This window comes from Spea bombifrons, chromosome 3 (genome assembly GCF_027358695.1).
Source record: "Spea bombifrons isolate aSpeBom1 chromosome 3, aSpeBom1.2.pri, whole genome shotgun sequence".
NCBI classification, from domain to species: Eukaryota; Metazoa; Chordata; class Amphibia; order Anura; family Pelobatidae; genus Spea; species Spea bombifrons.
This window is the reverse complement of record NC_071089.1, coordinates 74,969,690-74,992,283: the sequence shown is the minus strand read 5'-3', so window position 1 is coordinate 74,992,283 and position 22,594 is coordinate 74,969,690.

Below are 22,594 nucleotides of genomic sequence, written 5' to 3'. Positions count from 1 at the left end.
TCTAGTGATTAAAAAGTTCAAAATGCTGTAATAAATAATATTCAATCAATAAAAAACATGTGTGCAATAAAAAAACAAAAGCAGCATAAAAATTATCTGCCCTGGACATCTAGACTAAAAGACTGTGGCTAGTGGCAGATAAAAACAAAAGCGCATGGTGCTCTTATTGGCCGTATCAAATAAAAAATGCAAAATGGTGCACAGTGAAGCACTACTACGCCTGTGGTGACACCCGACCAGATCTGGGACCCTGTCTGGGGGCTCCAAGCAACATCAAGGCTTCAAGCTATCCCAACCTTAAGGCCAGAGGACCAAGATTTTCTTCTCTCACAGGTACTTCCTTGATCTTAGCCAAAAGAGCAACAGACTTATTGACGATTTAATAATCATCAGCATAAAATAGCATAGGACATTACATTTTATTTATAGAGCACCAGGACATTCAGTAGTGCTATTACAATAGGGGTGAGTGAAATCAATAACATTAACACACATAAAGACATATAGAAAAGGGGACCCTTCTGTTTCAAACCTCAACATATTAGTCACTTTTGTATCATGACACCAATGTTATAAAGTTACAATATCAAATATTTATATAAATTAACTTATTTCAAATTTCCATCACTCTTTCATTTCTAAGTTTACTGGGTATACACTTTTATTTAGATTTTCTAATCATTAAACTTTGAAGATTTATAGAGATGTCTGATTTCAGAAGAGTTGTTCTTTTTGTGCTCATATTGATATGTTTTGTTATCAGTCATCTGATTTATGTTTCATAAATTCATTTTAAATATACATCATGTAAAGTAGTCTGGCTTTGAATCCGCAATCACTATAGCTGAAACTACAGAAACCATACTAAGATGTAAAGTCTATGAAAAGTAATACAGGATATACAGAATCATATATCAACCCTCATTGACGGTGACATACAACCCTTAATAACACCTCTCGGATTTGTCATTTATATTACTATATTAATACCTTCTAAGCACACTCTTGCAACCTTTCATGGAAGAATATAGCACACTTCTCCCTGCAAGTGTATCCAGTTATGAGCTATGTTTTAACACTGTATATGCGTGGTTCCTTTGGGTCTGTTCAGAAGAGCAAGATCAGCTTCTAACCACAGAGGTTGGCACACAGGAGATGGTTTGTCTAGAGTATTATCCTTCAATGTCACCAGAGTGACCCATTTATGTAAGTGACTAGGGCTATACTAAGTGTCTAGCTCCCATAAGGCTTCTTAAAATACATTTTCTTAGCGGAGGCTATGCGTAAAATATGGAATATATATATTTTGCAACTAGACTTATTTGAGGTTTTCACATGAAAAAAAGGAAACTGTGTACACCATGTATGTATGGTTCCATGGTCAGTCATCTTACTGTTAGCCCCTTACAATGTATTAATACACCCACTATGTAGTCAGCTCATTTAAAGTTAAAATAAAAAATAAATACACAGGCTGCACTATTGTCACCATGACATAATCAGAAGTGTCATGATGCACTTCTCACTAATGTGTAATAGTTTTACTGTTCTAGGGTTTCTTTTTAAATTTTCAACATTTGCCCACTGTGCCAGGTGAACTGTCCATCATTTAATTTTTAGTAATATTTGGACAAAATGCATAGCATGTTGTGGTTTTATGGTTTTATATACTGTAACATTTTTCATATTTATAATACATCATAGTATTATTATCATTATTATTATTATCTTATTTAAGCACCAACAAATTACGCTGCGCTGTACAATTTGAATGGAGCATACAAAGTTCCAGTCAGGAACAAACTTTTGAGGGTCCCGCTCGAGAGTTTAGAAGCTACAAGAGAAGAAAGAGAGAGAGATGAATAAGAAAAAAAAACAGTTTAAAGTGAAAAGGGGAGACGTTATGGCTGTAGGAGGCCAGATGGGGGATCATAGCAACCATAATACATGCAGGAGAGGGGTGGCACCTTCTTCATCAGCCCTTAGCATGGTGCACATTATTACACAAAGTCTCACACTCATGTTTACACATACTAGCACTAACACACACACATTGTGACACTTAGTGCCTGTCACAAACTTACATATACACATTCATGCTTACACACACTTACACATACCGTACACGGCATGCTCACGGCAGACACATGACGACATACGAGCCGCCGTGGCACGCCCACGACGCTTCTATGAGCGAGCCGCCGCAACGAGTTGGCGGCACTCGCAGTGTTATGAGCGAGCTGCCGCGACTCGTTTGCGGGGCTCGACTACCCCAGCATCTGCCGGTGTCGCACACTCAGATGCCATTGTTTGTTTATCGCGCCGACGCCATTCATGTGCACCAGTCGTGATGACGTCATACTCGTTCTCTATTGGTTTATTGTACTTTTTTCCCGCCCTTGTTCTTATTTAAATCTCCTGTCCCATTACTGCAGTGCCCGTTCAAAGAGTCACTTGCGTGTAGCTCTGGGTTATAGCTCATTTGTTCGTTCCTGATAGATTTACATGTACCTGACCTTGGCTTTGTTTCCTGACTTCGATTCTGTGCTCCCTGCCCGACCTTGGCTTTGTTTACCGACTTTGATCCTGTGCTGCCTGCCCTGACCTTGGCTTGTATACCGATTTTGATCCTGTGCTGCCTGCCCCGACCGTGGAATATCCTGATTGCGTTCTCTCTGCCTATAACCTTCGTGCTGTGCTACGCTACCGTCTCTGCATAGTGGGTGCATCATCCGTGTTGTCCTTGGTCCCGCATAACACTCACTCCCTGACCTTTCCAAAATTGTTCACAAAGGGCCAGTCCAACCTCTAAATTCCTGATAAAATCCAAGTACTTTCTGTATATTTTCTGTTGAAGTTACCTTATTTGTCAGATATATAAAAAGCTACCTCTTCAGAACAAGGTGACCTCTAAGTATCTGCATGTGTTTTTTTCAACCTTTAGTAAAAATATTAACAATGGGACAAAATTAACTTCACATAGATGCTATGAAAAAGTAGACTCTCTATAGATAATGGAATAGAGTGTTCATTTTTAGCTAACAGAACTCAGCTGTGTCCTTTTATTATTAGCTTTCATGCCTATTGTAAAAAGAGCAGGGAGATATTGGGATTTCAATGTACTTTACCGCAAAAGCAGTGGCCTTACAAGTACCTTCGGTCTTTTTACAGCTCTGCCTTATGAGTCATTTTTTTTTCTTCAAATTATTACTATGAAAATATTTATTAATAAGGTCAATGTATCCACATAAAAATGTTCTCAATATGTATAGCTTGGAGGAAAACAGAGAGAGAGAGAGAGAGAGAGAGAGAGGGAGAGAGAAAGAGAAATTAGATGTGATAGAGACATTTAAATACATAAAGGGATTTAACAAAGTACAGGAGGGAAGTTAATTTCATGGGAGGAGAAATATAAGAAAAGAAGGTTGTAATCTAAAAGTAGAGAATCTGAGGCTCAGATATAATATGAGGAATTATTACAGCCTCTCAGCACACTTAGTAGAGCGTAATACTGTAAGGGAATTTAAACATGCATGGGATAGGCATGCATACACAGAAAGACGAGACCAAGGACTGAGTGTTTACAGCAAGAAAATGGGCAGACCAGATGAGGCCGAATGGTTCTTTTATGCCATCAAATTCTAAGTTTCTATGTGTATATGCCTTTCATCCACATGAGTATACTTACTGGATCATTTTGAAATGTTAATATTTTGTTATAGTTTCATAACATGTGCTTCTTTTGTGCATCACAATTCAATATATATGTTTGACATGAAACTGCTTTATATTATGTATTTGTATAATTGTTTCTCTCATCAATCACTTCACTAAAATATAAACATGCACTGTTCCGGAAAGATATGCAATGACTCCCGCACTTTACTTTTTATATTTGATTGCTGTGCATCTATTGCCTTTGCACTTTTACACACTCTGGGACTTCAATCAAACATATCTACAGCCATATTGCATTATTTAGAAACATAGAGACATAGAATTTGATGGCAGATAAGAACCATTCGGCCCATCTAGTCTGCCCATTTTTCCTGATGTGAGGGATTTTAAACCCTTTCAGTCTTTGGTCAGGTCCTATAGTGAGAAACATTATGTCTATCCCATGCTTGTTTAAATTCCCCTACTGTACCAGTCTCCACCACTGCTGCTGGGGGACTGTTCCATTTATCTACTACCCTTTGAGTAAAGTAGAACTTCCTTATGTTACAGCTAAGCCTCTGGCCTTCAAGTTTTAGACCATGACCTCTTCTTCTACAGTGCTCCTCATTTCAAATAAGCTTGTCTCTTGAACTTTGTTAATTCCCTTTAAGTATTTAATTGTTTCTATTGCATCCACACCCCTCCACTTCTTTCCTCCAAGCTAAACATATTAAGATCATTTAAGGTTTCCTGATAATTTCTGTCCTGCAAACCAATTACCATTTTGTAGCTCTCCTTGGAACTCTCTCCAGTGTGTCAATATCCTTCTGGAGATGGGGTCTCCAAAACCGCACACAATATTCTAGGAGAACCCTGATCAGAGATCTGTAAAGTGGCATAATCACCACTTCCTGTTACTAATGCCTCTCCCTACGCAACCCAGGATTCTGTTGGCTTTTTGAGATGCTTCATTCCATTGTCCGCTTACCTTTAAGTCATCAAAACATTTAGTATTCCATATAAACACAAGAGTTCATAATCTAAAATCAGAGGCTTGTATGTAATATTGGAAAGATTTATTGATACAGTTATAGAAATGTGGAATAGCCTTCCAGCAGAAGTGGCGAAGGTCAAAACGGTGAGGGAATGTATGTGAAAGGAATATGACTATGTTGAACATAAGACATCACTAAGGACAAAATAAGGTTTGATTTCTTAACAGTACCAAAAACAAATGGCGGATCAGATGGGTCGAATATTTATTATCTACTGTTTTATTCTAGGCGTCTACCTAGCTGGGTTTAACCAGTTCGTTAAATAGTGAATGCAACACTTGGTGAAAATTAAGGTCTGCATTCCAGCATTTTGCTAACTACAATTACTTTGTGCATCTTAATTTTAACATGAACTTAGCCATAATGGTTGTCATGTATTGCATTAATCCATTATAGAAAACATGCTGATTCATCCTCACTGTAGTTCTAATTCCATCTAAAAGTAGTGTTAGTTTTGTTTATTTTTATAGGTGTTATTTTTCCATAACTTGAACTAAGGGCAATATTGGAGGATCGCAAGTGGTGTTATTTTGGCGGAGGTTCCTACCGGGTTATGTCCGCAAAGATAGGGATGAAGATAGCAGAATGAAGAGAGAAGAGAAGGGAAAAGACAAAAGATAGAAGATGAAGAAGATGGGAAATAGATGTGGAAGTGGTCAGCAGAAGCAGAAGTGGTCGGCAGAGAAGGTAGTGAAACATTTAGAGAGCATAAGAATGAAAGTGTGAGAGAGTGTGAGTGAATGTAGGCCCATGAATTTCGAACAAAAAATTAAGCAAAAAGCTCATACTTTTTATCCAAAATGGAGTCTGACCTTGTTTGCAGGGCTTCATATGAATGGCTGAATTGACAAAAATTCTGTAAATTTACAAATCGTACGAATTCAAATGCACAAGGCTAGTTATACTGCATCATTCAAGACACATAAAGGTTTCCAGATAATCTGTCCAAGTTCTTTTGAAGAAGCACAAATAAACGGGCAATGTTGAGGACTGTAGACACAATGGTTGCCAAAGGAAACAGATGAAAGACCCATCATACTTTCTTCCCTTTGCAAACGGAAGATGTTCAGCAGTGTCATCAATCAGGTGGGACCCTGGTACATCCATCTACTGTCCAGAGAAATCTGGTCAGAAGTGGTCTTTGTGGGAGACTTGCAGTCAAAAAAGCCATATATTTTACATGGAAACAAGACCAAACGGCTATTGACAAGACCAGTTTTAAAACCCAACCACTGAAAAAAAAGGACATAGGTGGTATCTCTAAGCAGTTTAATAAGCACGTGCAGCTTGTTTCAATGTGAATGGTATGCTGAATCGATAAAATATCGAGTGATAATTAAGATCTGAATCCATAGCAAGTGTGTGTGGTCTGTTTATCCAGCCCCTAGGTAGTTTACATCATTATATTAAATTGGTAGTTGTGGTACTATTCCAAGCAGTTTTAGCTTCTATTACCCAATTCACTGTATCATTCTGTGTTTATTTAATGAACTTTTCATCGAAGAAAATCAATCTCTACTCCCCTGTGAAAATGTAGATTTTTTAATTATATAAAACTGTTTTCTTTAAGCAAAAATACATTTAATACATCTAAAAATCCAAAACAAACAAAAAAATTATGAAATGCGTTGGTTAACAATCTGAAATCTACTAAATTAAAAAATATATATTTTCGGTGTCAAGGAATATTACTGTGGACAGATGAAATTCTTCTTGATTAAACAGTGAAGGTACTTAGTACCCTGAGGATCAACTTTCTTAGCTAGCTACAGAGAACAAATAGATAAGATAGTGTGATAAATCCAGTGCTATTGATGAATCACCCATGGGAACTATTTGGAAAACCCAAATATTGGATCTTGTTGGAAAAGCTTGCTAGTACTATCAAGTCAATTAATCAGACAGTGTGCTGTAAGCCTGCATTCCTATAAAGCTTACCAATAATGTGATGACTGTGTTTAATGTGCAGGCTGCTACTAGCACACGTATTTAGACGCAAGTTCAAAATGTTAAAAAACATATGAATCAATAATATAACATTGTGAAAACATGCAGCTCAATGCCTTCTACTCACCATAGGATGCAACATAATTAATTCAAAGCTACTCAAATTGAATAATGATCAAAAAGAGTTCTCTAAGATATGTTGTAACTGCAGCCATTTTAAAATTCCCATCGCCCACGCTGGACCTATTACTCACGTAGGATTAAACCTGTAGTACTACCTGACAACACAGCTTTACTTATCCATGACACCGAGTCACTTAGATATAAGATACACACCTACACAAGACCCATCACCCACACATTGTCACTACACACAATTAGTAACATATAATAAGGACTAAACGAGATATAGCACAACACAAGTGTACACAGAACCACAATCAATCCAAAAGTTAAGGCAGTAGCTGACATCAAGGATAGTCATAAATAAGCACACAGTCGCAAAAGCTGGTACCAATCAATCTGCTGGTAAGTCTCAAGGTTGTCCCTTTTTCTCCCATCTTTGCTCAACCACTTAACACAAAAAGCAAGCAATTGTCTCTCTTATTTTCCATACCTTCAGGCAATCATACCCCTCATGACCCCACCAAGTTTCCTTTACAAGCATAATACAACACCCTTCCTATAACAGTGTATAGGAAGTGTTATAGGAAGGGTGTTCCGTACATGCCTTCACTTGTATAGAATTAAATGAACACAGTATTAGTGTTTGTAGTTTGATTTATTTTATGAATCCCAAATATGCAAATGTTTAAGGCTATTATAAAAATACCCTCTTCATTAATGTTCAATGAGATATTAGATGGATATTAGATTATGGAGCTACATACATTTCGAAAAAAACAAGACCGAAAAAAACGTATCATATTTTCTCACCAACTGGATTCGGTAACAAAATTATTAAAAGGAGAGGAGAATTTATGGCAGTTTATCAAGGGTCATGGGTTGAATGAGCAAAAGTGGTAGTGTGAAGTTGTAGTTTCTGACAGAGCAGTCAGGGTCAGTACCAGAACAGAGAGTAGAGGGGGTAAATTGAAAGTATAATGTAGAAGCCAATAGGTTAATAGAACACAAGCCATTGCTGAAATAAGGAATATATAATGCATAACAGCAGCCTGACAACCAGAATAAAACTATACACGAAGGCATCATATTTCAGCCATAACCAACACTTCTTTCAGATAAACATTGCATTTCGGCCTTGAAAACATTTTGTAGGATAAAAATGGAAAGGAGGTTTTTTTGAAAACCTAAAATGGATGCAAATCAAAATGCACTTAGGGAGCTGTACATCTGTTACATTGGTAAGCAACGACGATACTGTGCATTCCTGTAAATATGTAAATGCTTTTATGCTTGCTAAGCACGTCTCCTGTGTTGCTAGGTAACCTCTTGAGACTAACTAGATAACAAATAATATCCCTAGGAAAAAAAATAATCAGACTGCCAGAAAAAAAGCTCAAATTATGTGAATCAGGGTGATGCTTGTGCATTAAGAAGTGAAATCTACCGCACTCTATAGAGGGAATATTATACAAAAAGCAACTAAACTGAAAATCATCCAACTGCAAGCAGTATTTCATTGTTTAACTGTTGCATGTTGCTTATGTAAATGGAAACGCAAACATTGGAGATAAAATAATAACTGAATCCAACACTGAAACAGGCAGGATTGATTGCTAGAGCTAAGTCTATCACAAGTAACATAGATTGCAATGGAAAAAGATAAATAGAGATGTCACAGTTTTATTAACTAAGATAAAATGTATCAATGTGTTATCTCAGTTTTTCCTATTGCAATCTATGGGAGGATTGCTATTTATCTACTTGTGCGAGATGTATGTCTGCCTTGAATCCAGCCCAGTGTTTGTTGTTGTTTTTTTTTTATGTTTATTTTGAGGTTAATTAGATTTGTGTTTTCTAGCTCTGGCATGCACCAAATTAAAAAAATTTCTTTTTTTACCTTGTGTTCCCTCTAAGCTGTGCGCTTGTGGCGCGCACATAGCTTTTTTAGAGAGCGCACATGTCCAAAAATTGTGCGCACAACAGTTTTTCCCCAAAAAAGAAAAAAATAATATTTTTTTTGAAACTTTATGCGGCGCGGATATTGTGCGAACAAAATTTTTGCTCTGTGAAACTTTTTGCACAGGAGAAATTTTCTGCGCACGCCAACTAAGAAAAATTAGATGGAACATTGCTTGTGATCCCTCTCTGAAGAAAGCAGTTTCTGTATTTATTGTGCTATATATGTATGTTTTTTTCTTTGTATTTATTAAAATATTTGTTTTTATACTGATCTTAGCGCTGTCTTTTGAGTTTATTAATACTATTGCTACTATTAGCAATTAACAAATTAATAAAAAATATAAATGACTACCATGATATTTACCTTTTCTTCGTAAATAAGAGATATGTATCCATCCAACCTGAATATTCCTAAAGATTCTCACTGAAAATAAACTTTTAGTCTAGACATTGGAACACTCTTGTATAAAGAAATACTTCCTTGATATAAGAGGGCTAGTGAGTGAAAAAAATATTTGAGATTATGCCAAGGCCATCATCCAATTTAACAAGACATGAAATGTTCCTTATATTTAATTATATAAAATGCTACAACAGACATGTTCACTTTAATTAAAGGACAACAGTAGTATTTTACTCCAACACCGAACATACATATCATATGCAAGGCATGCTGAGAGACAGAAAAGAACATAAATATTAATGGCTTTGACATGTGTGTACAGGCATAACATGTGTTTAGAGTTAATAATAAGAAAACAGTACACTTTAGGCATCAAAACATAATTTGTAAGTACTGTACTGTGTGGAAGCACAGCACCAACAATAATTTGTTTGTGGGAGGGCAAAACGTATCACCATGCAACAAAACAGAAATAAAGACCATGCTTTTCCGCTCAGACCACCATTAAACTCACTGGTGAGATTCTTCCTATGCTGATGTGGTCCTCATTTGCTACAGTCAGTAGAGCTATTATCAGGACAATTTTTACTTCATCTGGGGCTCTTAAATGGACACAGCAAAACGTACAGTTTTATTTCTTATACCTGTAAGGGCTGCTCTAAGTCAGGCCCCATTCAGACTGTGGAGCTGCTCATCTCTGGTCCCCTTGCCTTGCTTCAGTTTCCTTGCCTTGCTTTAGTTTCCTTGCCTTGCCTCAGTTCCCATGTTTTGCTGTAATCCGTTCCTGCATTTCCGTATGATCTGTCCTGAACCTCGTATTCCTGGATTCCAGTCCTGCTCTTGGCTTCAGCTTATGTTTCCTTTATAAGTTGTGCCCCACCCATTATGTTTGTCTAAGTCTGCAGTCTCAGGTAAGGTTTCATCTCTGTTCAGTGTTTAGATTTCATGTTTAGTAATTCTGTAGGGAGGGTTCAGTGCTAGGACCCACCGAATATTGGAGTACTTTGGCGTAGTGGTGGGCTACTATGGCCATATGATGTGACGGAATCTCCAATTGTTATATCATAGTCCTAGGCTAGTTCCTGAATTCATGTTTCTCTGTCTCTTATGTGCCTTTGCCCTCTATTCCCTGAATCATCTGAAGATTTTGGTTCCTCTCTCCTCTCCCCATGTCCCAGTTAAGATGTCCTATCCTTGCTTAAAGGAGAAGCGTCCAAGGATTCTGGCTCCTTGCTCTATCCCCCTGTGTTGCTTGCCTTGTTCCCTCTCCTTTGTTGTGCCCTGTATCGTGTATGTCTTGTCTGGTTATGTTTCTTGTTCGGTCGCCCTATCCCTTGCTCGCTCTGTCCCCCTTGCTCGCTATGTTTCTGCTTTTACTATGCTTAGCTTGTATACTCCCAGCCTGCAGCATCCTGCACATGATTCTAGTGCTATTTCTCATGCCTGCTCCAGGGTGCCTGCAGGAAATCTCCAGGTTCTGCTTTGTTCTGGTCAACATCAGCTGCTATGTCAGGGCCCTGGTATGTGGCTGCACAACCCTAGATGCCCACCCGGGAGAGTGCAGTCACCCAGTACCAGGCCCTGTCCAACTCCGCTACTGCGCAATAACTCCTGAACACAATCTTTGGGCGCTCCGGGTCATTACAGTCGTCTGTATAGACCCAGTTCTGTGACAATACCATACCACAATATTATACTATTGTATATTGCATCATATTGTGACTATATACAGTAGACTTGTGCACTTGGATTCGCCTGAATTTTAATTTAAATTTGTCAATTTATACGAGACACCCTAAATTAAACAAACAGAAATTAAGCAAAGAGCTCCAATTTTTTGTTTAAATTTCACTGGTTGTTCTCTCATGCTTTCTCTGAATATCTCCCTACCTTCTTCCATGTCCCTGTCTTCCTGCAGCGCAGCTCTGCTTCTGCTTTTGTATCTTCTTGTTCTTCTGTCTTCTTTCTTTAGTCTTCTTTGTTTGTTCACTGCTCCTTGTGTCCTTTTTCTTCGTCTGCTTCTGTGTGGACATGGTCTGGCAATTAGTGGAACAGGAGAGAGGCTGTCCTAGCGGCTCCGCTCTTTTTTGAAGAAGTACTCAGAAAGGCCAGAATGACGGAGATAGATTTGCTAAGAAAGAAAGGTGCAAAAACACATCTCTTCTTTTAATGAATATGTTTTCATTATTCTAGCCTCCCTGAGAACTTTAGCTCTGCCTATATGGGAAGAGGGTGTACCAGGAGGCTTCATTTTTTCATGTTCACCAAGAGGCCATGCCCAGTTGTCCACAGAGAAGCAGACAAAGCAAGAAGACTTTTTGGTGCAGAAGATGAAGGAAGATGGAAGACAGACGAAGCAGATCTGCACAGCAAGCAAACAAGTACACAGCAATGGTTGGTAGAGAAGGTAGGGAGACACTAATCCGAAAATGATTGGACCAAAAATTAAGTGGAAAACTAGTCCAAATAGTATTTGGGTGCATTTGCACAAATCTAATATACAGTATATATCACCATATTCTGTAATCTGACCATACAGTATTCTATGTAACATAACCATTCTTGACATATTTAAAAAAATATTTTGGTGAGTCACAAGTTTAAGAATTGAAATTGTAGCCTATTGCATGACATTGTGACTATTTTTTAGTTTAACTACTTCGGCTTAAAGTGTTCCATTCCAGCAGGTTATTAAATAAATTAGAGCACATAAACATGCTGTTTGAATTGAAATGATAACTGAAAAGTCAAGAGTATTAACTATCACAGAGTTCAGAACCATTAATTTAACATTACAGCTAATAGTTTAGGAGCAGTGGGGAGTAAATACCGGATCAGAATTCATGGAAAACAAGTCACAGATTTACCTAATGATCATATGGTTTTAGAGCCTGTTAAAGATCTGTTGTGGTAAATCTGTCTATTTTATATCTGATTTGTTACGTTGTTTATTTTGCATTTCCTTCTTAAGATAAAAAAAGCTAATTTATCTTTCATGGGAAATTCAGTGGAAATTGAGGAAGCACAATTTGTGAGTGATTTGTAGAATATTTAAAAGTACACACAAGAAGCAAATGCAACTTTCACCATATTTTGGAATTTGTGTAATTTCACATTAAACGGTAACTGTACTGATACAGAGATACTTTTCTTGATGTAGACTATTAAATGTACACGGACTTGTTCAGATATTGTTACAAAGAAACTTAAATAGTTCCAAGGAGACATTCATTATGACTAACCAGAAGGTTAATTGGCCATATGAGGTGAGATATACTTTTAATTACAGAGATTAGTTCCAGTTGTAACGCCGGTAACTTAAGCTACACATACGCCTTTACAGATCAGAAATAAAGGAAAGAAAGGTTGGTCTGGCTCAAGGGCAAGCCTGCCTAAGTCATGCAATAATATATATATAAAACTCAGTGCTTTATATTTTCCATTAGGAACAATAATGGTAATAAGCAACATAGCTGATGTATAATTCTCTTAACTTCCTTTTGTAAAGTAATATAAAATGTAAATTAAATGAAAATGTACTTATTTACGGTGTTAAACATTCTTAAATGTAAACTAAATGAAAATGTTAAAAATTGCTTAAAACCACATTTATTATATTGAAGTCTCCCTTTTCTCCCTACCTCCCCTCTTTCTCTTTATCTCTCCCCTTTATCTCTTTGTCATCATCTTCCATTGTTCTCATTATCTTTCCCACTAAATAGGGCAAAGAGATAGAGGGGGTTAAATGGTAATAACGAGAAGTAGGAAAGAAAATTAGAAAAGGGGGAGATAATGAGAAAGAGAGAAAAAGGAGCAATAGAGCAGAGATGGTATAAAGAGAAATGGGAAAAGTAAAATAGGAGGCGAGATAAAGTGTAATAGGAGGAGAGATAAAGTCAAATGGGAGAGATGGGATAAAGAGAAAAAGAAGAGCTCACTAGAAGGAGGGGATCAAAGAAAATAGGAAGATATCAAAGAGAAAGGGAAGGGGCAGAGAGAAATGGGGAGAAAAAGAGAAAGAGAAGAAATAAACAAAGAGTTGGCGAGATAAAGTGGAGATAGAAAGAGGAGGTTAAGTAATAATTAGGACAATGGATTGTTCATTTTTAATATCACATGTCAACTGGAGCAAGCTTCTTTTTCATTGCAACTCATCTAGACTTTCAAACACTAGATGGTAGTTAAAGAAGATTGACTGGCTCTGGAATTACATTGTTGCTTTAATTTCCTCTGTAAAAAAAGAGAACCACAATAGCTCTGAAGTTGTATTCTTAGAATTAGTTTCAAGATGGAGTATACATCCAGTTAAATAAGTATAACAAAATGGTTGTTGCAGTTTGATGGGTGTTGACTCTTCCTAATGCACAATGAAATTGAGAAACAATTCACTTACACATTTCAGATTATTTTTACCCCAGATATATAGGGTACTAAAATTGCCAGATATGAGCAGCAAACTGGTAAAGTATCAACTGGACACTTAAACTAACACTTTCTAATAAAACAAATAAATAAATTAATCCATTACTAGCTGTGGTACCAGAGCAAAAATAGTAAAATAAACAGCAAATAAATATCTAAATAAATACATACAACCTAAGCTAATATAATACCCATAACAAGTATGTACCTAAGTTTTATATATACCTTATCCGCTTGGGCCAACATTGTTGATCATTGCAGTTGCTGATGTAGTAACCACACCTGTACAGTACAGACAGACACACTTATATATTTTAATCATTATTAGTGCCCAGGGTAGCATTGTGCACTGCTCCATGGTGATCTCCCGGAGAGGGACGTGTCTAGTGATGCAGCGCGTCTGCACAGTGATGTCTAGGATCATGATGCTCCTCTCTGAAATTCAGCCTGCCTTAATCACCCAAAAATATCGTTACCAAAAAACATTACTCAGCGCATTATATTTTCCATTATAAACAATAATTATAATAATCAACATGGCTCTTAAATTCCTTCTGTAAAGTAACGTAACATTTAAATGAAATTAAAATGTACTTTTATATAGTGTTAAACATTCTTACTCATAACAGTTTAATTTTTCAAAAAAAATGATTAAAACCACATTTATTATATTTTGTATTTTTGCAGATTTGTTGTCCTTTATAATAAATCAGTAAAAAAATATATTTGATATGAAATGTTGAAATTATATAAAACATTTAGTGTCATAGGGGAATTCTAGAGGGAATTACATTTTTATTGAGTTATGTAATATAAGAGAGTTCAATGTAGAATGGGAACTGACTCTTAAAAATGTATTTTGTATCTAGTGGGCTAGATCAACCATTTTTGTACCATAAGATTTTAGATTTCTTTCTTTTTCCAGCGACTCTGTGAGTTTCTTTTCATCAGTAAGCTGGTGCTCCAATAATGGAAGAAATGTGGTGATACAGAAGCTGTTGGATGCCAGGGAATGCAGCAGGGATAAGAGTCACAGAACAATGCACCCTGCTTAGCTGAATCCAAAATATACTATACCTCATGAAAGTGTACTGCAGGAAGATATGAATCATGATCAGAGAAGGTCAACAATCAGCAAATATTTTTTTGAAGATTTAGTAGAGTCATGGCAAAGGGTGCATTTAGAAAAGTGAAAACTGGTCACATACAGTATATCTGAAAAGTCAATGATAATAAACAAAGTCCCTCTGACTGCAGAGTGGCTTTAATATTGTTTATGACTAGCGTAAAAGTCTCAAATGCTTACCCAAATGAATGTTCTGGGAGAATTCTTGGCACCTAATACTCATTAAAAATAATTGCATCAAAAGCCACAGAAACTACTAGTTGTTCATAAGGAAAGTGGCATTGGTGGGGTCGGTCTGCTCCAGGTGCCACTCATCAGGGTGGAGCCCCCAGGGCTGGCCTAAGGGTTGTGCAACATGTGCAATTATATAGGGCGCCACACCCCAGAGGGTGCCCCCTATGCGGCTCTGCCAGAGGTGCTGGCTGGGGGATCAAAAGATGGGCCAGTGTCCACCACTCTGCCATCTCTCTCCAGAGGCAGACTGGACTGCCCACCACTGGAGGAGCAGGGCTGATTGGGGACATCACACATCTCCCTCTTACTGACTCAAAATAGGCAGACCTCTATTTCACTGCTCCCTTGCCATGCGTGCTAGTTATTGCTGGTGAGTATGGGATATGATGTCATATCCCAGTACTCAGACATGAAACAGGTAAGATATGGGGAGAAAGGGGAGAGATAGTATAGAGAGATAGTATAGAATATATAGTAAAAAACTGATAGATTAAGAGAAAGATATAGGGGGGCAATGAGAAGGGCAGATAATGAAAAAGAAAAGAGATGGGAAAAGAGATAATGAGAAAGGAGAGAAATAATGAATAAGGTGAGGGATAGGGAGAAAGGGGAGATAATGAGAAGGAGAATAAAAGGTAACAAAGGGAAAAGATAAAAGGAAAGAAAAGAGATTAAGATAAAGAGGAGGCGTCATAGAGACATAAGAGAGATAAGAGTGAAATTAAGAGAAATTAGTAGAAAGGAGTGATATATTAAGAGGTGAGGACTAAAGCGAAAGATAATGAGAAGAGGGAGAGATAATGAGAAAAGAAAATAATGAGATAGAGGAAAAAGCTAGGGATAAAAAAGGAGATACGAAGCAAACAGAAAGGGGAGAAAAGGGAGAGATAAAGTAAAATAGGAAGAGACATAAAGTAAAATATGAGAAGAGTTAAAATGAAATGGGAGAAATAAGATAAAGAAAAAAAAGAAAAAATGAGAAAGACAGGATCAAAGAAAAGGGAAAGTGTGATGGTGTGTATAAGTGTATCTATATATATATATATATATATATATATATATATATATATATATATATATATATATATATCATTGTTAACAGCAAACACACTTTTATCATGCCCAGGCATACCCAGGTTCTAGCATTTACTGGTTGTCTGGCCATGATAAGAGTGTGATTGCTGTTCGCAATTATATATATATATATATATATATATATATATATATATATATATATATATATATATATATATATTAATATTGTTATTATTATTTACATGTGAACGCAGCACTTAAGGCATAGAATCAGACATACAAATCTCATATTTGCAGGTATCCAATAAAAATGTATGGAAACATAGCATTGCAAGTATAGATCAACTGGAAATCACATAAAAACTCAGCAATGAAGCTATAGATAAAACCCCCTAAATTACAGGCATAGATGACAGCCCTGGCTTCCACACTGCCCACATAGAACCTAACCAGCACCCAAATTACACACATAGGACTTACCATCTTTGTCCCCAAACAGCCCAGCATGAGTCAACTTTGTCCCCAAACAGCCCGGCCTGTGCCATCTTTGTCCCATAAACACCCTGCCTGTATCATCTTGGTCCCCAAGGCTCAAACATCCTGTTTGTGCCATCTTTACCTTTCCACAAATCAATTATACATCTATGATACACACAAACACTTTTACAATCACTCACTAATTCACACTTTCATTCTCATAATTAATTCACACAATGATTTATTCTCTCCCTCATTCACACAATGCATCCACACATTCATTAATTCATTCTCTCACTCATTCTCACTGTTTATTTATTTCAAGATACTTACTACCCTCTTACTTCTCCCTATCTACCCCCTCTCCTTCCTTTCTCATTATCTACCCCCCTCTCCCTCCCATCTCCCTATCTACCCCCCTCTCCCTCCCTTCTTACTATCTATCCCCCACTCCCTCCCTTCTCACTATCTACCCCCCTCTCTCTCCCTTCTCACTATCTACCCCACTCTCACTATCTAGGCCCTCCCTCCCTTCTTACTATCCACCCGCTCCCTCCCTCCTCACTATTCACCCCCTCCCTTCTGACTATTCACCCCCTCCCTCCCCCCTAACTACCCCCTCTTCTCCCTATTCACCCCCTCTCCCTTCTCACTATCTACCCCCTCCCTTCTCACCATATTATCCCCTCTCCCTCACTTCTCATTATCTACCCCCCTCTCACTCATTTTTTACTATCTACCCTCCCCCCTTTGTAGTTAAAGGCAACCAGGTTTTGTACTTACCATCCTGCGGAGGGAGCACGACACCTCCGTCTCTCTGCTCTTCCATGCGCTGCTTCACTGCTGATCTCCGGAGTATGACCTCATATTACGGCGCTCAGCATTCCACGCCGGCACAGCAACGGAGTTAGAGGCATCGCGGAGGAGACTGAGGGGTGCCGAGCAGTTGCTAGGCGCCCCTCTCTCTCCTCCGCAAAAAAAAGCGACAAGGCTGCCCGGCACCTGGGCAATCCAGGACATGTGGTCATCCTAGCCGTGGCACCCCCCTGATGAGCGGCACCCGGGGCGGACCGCCCCTCCGCTAGGTACGCTACTGAGTAAGCTTCTTTCTCATTGCAACTCTGACTTTCAACCACTAGATTGGTAGTTATAGAACATTGACTGGCTCTAGGATCACATTTTTCTCTGTAAAAAAGAGAACCACATTAGCTCTGAAACTGTATTCTTGGAATTAGTTTCAGGGTGGAGTATACATCAATAAATATATATAATACATATAACAAAAGGGTTGTTGCAGTTTTACGGGTGTTGACTCTTCCTAATGCATAATGAAATGGGTGAGAAGTGTAAGAAGTCATTTTCATGATTTAATTATTATGATACACACATTAGGCCTGAATGCAATCGGAACATGTGTTCTTAATCACGTGATGTAGCTATTAGAGGTTCTACTGTGGAATGCCATTATATCATATGACTGGTCCAATATGATTCCATAAATTTACATATTGCCCATATATAGTAAAAACTTACACCTAACTGTTAATGTAAAGGGGAATAAAAACAAATGCTTAGTAGGGCAAGGTCTTTTTCTTTCTTTCTCCTCTATCTTGTCAAGAATACAGAGCCTACAGTATCTACAATTGTCTTGATACCATCTGTCTTCAATTAGTGCTGTATGTATATTACTTTGTTCTAACTAATAAACCTATTTAAGAAGATTGTGGTCTTGATTGCGCTTTGGTCACGGAAAAGTTTAGATATTTAAGACAAATGAATATTTATCAAGAAGCAATCTGATTACAAATTTCAGACTAATGTTTAACCCTACAGGGTACTAAAACTACAATTGCCAGATATGCGCAACTAACACTTTCTAATCAAACAAAGAAATACATTCATCCATTCCTATCTGTAGTATGAGAAAAATAGTAGCAAAATAAACAGCAAATAAATATCTAAATAAATATACTGCATAAAACCCATAGCTGATATACTACCCATAAGTATGTGTGAGTTTCTTGTTTATTTTTATACTTTATCTGGTTGGGCCAACATTTTTAATGATCACAGTTACTAATGTAGTAGCCACACCTGTACAGTACATAGACAGACACATTTATATATTTTAGTCATTATTAGTGCCCGGGCTAGCATTGTGCAGGAATCCAGCACTACTCTGTGGTGATCTCTCGGAGAGGGAAATGGGCGTCTCCTCTCTGATATTCAGCCGAATCATGAGATTCTGCTGGTGTGGTCATACGGTGGTTGACTTGGTTTAAAATGAAAATGGAGGCAGGAGAGCTTGAAATAGATTTATCCCTCCTGTTGTGTGGATTGTACAGAACCATCACTGCTTGGCAGGGTAGACAAGCTTAGTTATTAAAAATGTTCCTGTTTTTTCTATTGATGAGCAAAATGTAAGTCAGGAAATTTCCAGGTGGAGCAAGCCCCCTTGCTTATGGACACATATTTTAAAAATGTGATTTGTATATACTTATCTTATTTAATAAACATGCAGACTGTGATTTCCCGTTAGACTATGGTCCCCCCTTGGAAACATTATGTTAATAATTACAGTGCTGCCCAATGACATGCAAACATTTTTTAATCATGGTGTAGTATGTATATTCCAGGGTCTAATTGATCTCATTATACGGCACAAGCATAAATCAATCAAAAATCCCCACTATGTTACATTTTTATTTTTATACTGTGCAATGTATTGGAACGTTCTACTCTGAAAATAGATGCTGACATTATCATAACAAGACACTAGGGTATTATTGAAACTGTATACCAATGTGTTAAAGGAAATGATGCAGGGAAGGTGAGCTGCTCTGTGCAATATAAAACAGATACAGACATCTATTCTATAACATGAAATAAATGATGTTTAACTTTTAGCGATGTAAGATGTCCAAGATTTAGACTTCAATAAATTTAATGTAACCAAATAATTCATTTCTGAGTTTGCCTTTTTGAGAAAATGTGTCAAATTCTGAAATATGAAACATGAGTGTTAAATGTAACAAAATGTCTGGCAGCTGGAGATTTCGTATTTACTTTTCAAGTCTGGTCATACCCTTGTGTTCTCTAATCTTTAAGGTAAATGTATAGTTATTCCCCTATCTAAACAAATGCAATTGGGATTTGTATCAAACATACTTGACTGCGCTGACAAATAAAGAAAGGCTATGTAAGAGCTGCTCTACTAAGAAGAGGTGCAAAATTTCCATCTAGTTTCTAATTACATGTTGGCAGATCTCACACTTGATCTGTTTTATGTTATTAATTCCATTTTATTTATAGATTTTTTTTTATTCTGTTTTATTAAGTTGTTCTTATTCATAAATATCTCACACTTGATAAAGGGACCTCATTTAGATGTGAAACAATGAGCTCAATTCATTGAATCCATGTTCTTTCTCTTCTGAAGTGGGTGTTTGCCAATTAAGAAATGGGACTCGTTTCAGAAATGCAGATCAATCTTAATTGATGAATAACTACTTATGATAATTATATCTGCTTATAATAATCTTGATGTGGTTATTTTATTGAGCAGTAGTATGTTTGTGGAAGACGGACTAGAAAAATATTTACTACAAACACAGAAAATTATAGTTTCAAATGTAACCATTTTAATTTTGTTACAGATTTATTAGATTTAATATGACATCAAGGGGGTTAAGTTGGTCATATTATATTGTATTTAAGCTCCTGAGCATGTGTTGGGTGTTTATTTAAAATGTGGTAAATTGGTTTAGACCTGTCTAAAGATTTCTAGACATACATACCATCTAGAATCAGTAGCGTACCTAGCAGGAGGCGGGGTCCAGACCTCTGATCCTGCTCCCTTGCGATGCGCGCGGCAGCTGATGCTCTGCGTCGGCATTTGATGTTATATCCCGGCGCACAACACTGCCCCGGAAGGATACAGAAGAAGAAGAGCCTAGAGGAAGAACGAAGAGGAGGAGGAAAAGAAGCTGTAGCGGGAAAAGTGACACTGACAGAGGAAAGGTAGGAAATAATTCAATGAGAGTGGATTAGTAAATGGGGATTAGTAAATGAGGTTTAGTAAACATGGATTAGTAAATTGGGATTAGTAAATGTGTATTAGTAATTTTGTCCAATTTTGATGTGTTAACCACGCGTTTATTAAAGTAAGTAACTGTTACCTTACCTGCGGTCCCGGCGGTCCCGGCGGTTCCGGCGTTGCCACGAGCAGGGGAGCCGAGACGCAGCCCGCGCGTTCAGCCCCCTGCTCGCGGGAAGACGCGATGTGGTCCGTCTAGCCGTTAGACGCGCGCCCCCGTGTGGTGATCTGTAGTTAGACGGGGCGCGCGTCTCTGCAGCATGAGAGCCGTTCGCGCATGCGCGAACGGCTATCTCATGAATATTCATGCCGCGTCTTAAAGGGGTATTTATCTTTTTTCCTCCTCCCCCTAATTTAGGGGGTAGGAGGATCCTGAGCAAGAGGACTATTTAAACCCTCAGTCTGCATGTACCCCTTGCCTGTGATAGTGCCTTTATTGCCTTCACTAGCGTTCCTGAACCTTATTTGCCTTTTCGTTGCCTGACCTTTGCTTGAACCTGACCATCCGTTGTTTGCTGCCTGACCTGATCTCTGCTCGTGACCCCGACTATCCATTGTTTGCTGCCTGACCTGACCTCTGCTCGTGACCCCGACTATCCGATTGCCAGCTCCTAGTACTATCTGGTTGTTCCTGCTCTGCTCGTCATCACCGTTTGGGGGCGCCTTTCCTGGTACTGCAGCGTGGATCCACAGCCTGAACCACCGTTAGTGACAGTAACACACCAAAATTGGACAGAAAAATTAAATAACAATATTAATATCTATATATATATAAGATTGCTAACAGCAATCACACCCCTATCATGCCCAGGCAACCAGTACATGCTGGAACATGGGCATGATAGGAGTGTAATTGCTGTTAGCAATCACACTCCTATCATGCTAAGTCAGCCAGTACATGCTAGAATCTAGGTATGCCTGGGCATGATAGGATTGTGATTTGTTTTTTCAATTTTGGTGTGTTACTTACTTTTAATAAAAGTGTGTGGGGTTGTTTTTTTTTAAGGTGTGTGTGGGGGTCATTTCTGGTTTTACCAAGTGAATGCTGAATTTTCGGTTTCAGTCCAGAGTTTTCATTTCGATGCATCCCTACTATATCTTGTTTCCTGGATTGAGCCTGCCTATTTTATCCTGCTCTGCCCTTCAGTCAGGGCCTTTGCATTGGAATGTGAGGGACGTTTTGCTCTGTCCTGTACCTGACTTGGCGTGTTATACCGACCTTTTTGTCTTCCGTTCCTGGCATATCCGATTTGCAGCCATCAGCCTTGCCAAGTGGGCTTACCTGCCGTCAGCCCTGTCAAGTGGGCTTACCTGCCTTGTGGCCTGTCAAGTGGGCTTCCTGCCTTGTGTCCTGTCAAGTGGGCTCCCTGCCGTGTGTCCCCGTGCCCTGCCGTAGATCAGGTTTCCTGTCAAGTATCTCACTACCTGTTCTTGCCTGTCCTGCTGGTTTCTTCAATACAAAGCATTTTAGAGTATTCTGCCTGTGGTGTGTTTCTTTGCATCATTATGCATCACAGGGTACAGACCAGGCCCTGGGTGTCCCCTGCGACTGGGCTGCTACCTGACCATCTAGCCCGGTTCCTGACAGTACTCAGTTGCTCCAACACTCCATTTACTTAGATGATTTTGTGTCCTATTGATTTCTATGTAGCTTTTTAGCAATCACAGCTTAGATTGCACCCTGTAGCCTCCCAGCAAATATGGTTAAAATAAACATACATTGAATGAATAAATAACTTACTGAAAAGGTCAGTATATATTAGCTAATTAATTCTAAAAACAAAGTAAAAAGTGATTTGCTCTAAAGCATTGAGTGAATAGCGTTTGGATTTCTTGTTTGTTCTTTTAATAAATAGTATTCTGATTACTTTGGTCAAAGCCTCTGTTTTACTCTAGAGGCTCACTTGTGCTTAGACAAAAACATTCTAATACTCACACAAGTTTGTAGTATTTGAGAACAAGTCTTGAACTGCTATTAATTTGAAAGGTACACATTTCGACTACAGCTGACTTTGTCATAATCACTCGTGGTACTTTGAACAGAGCAATGTGCAGGT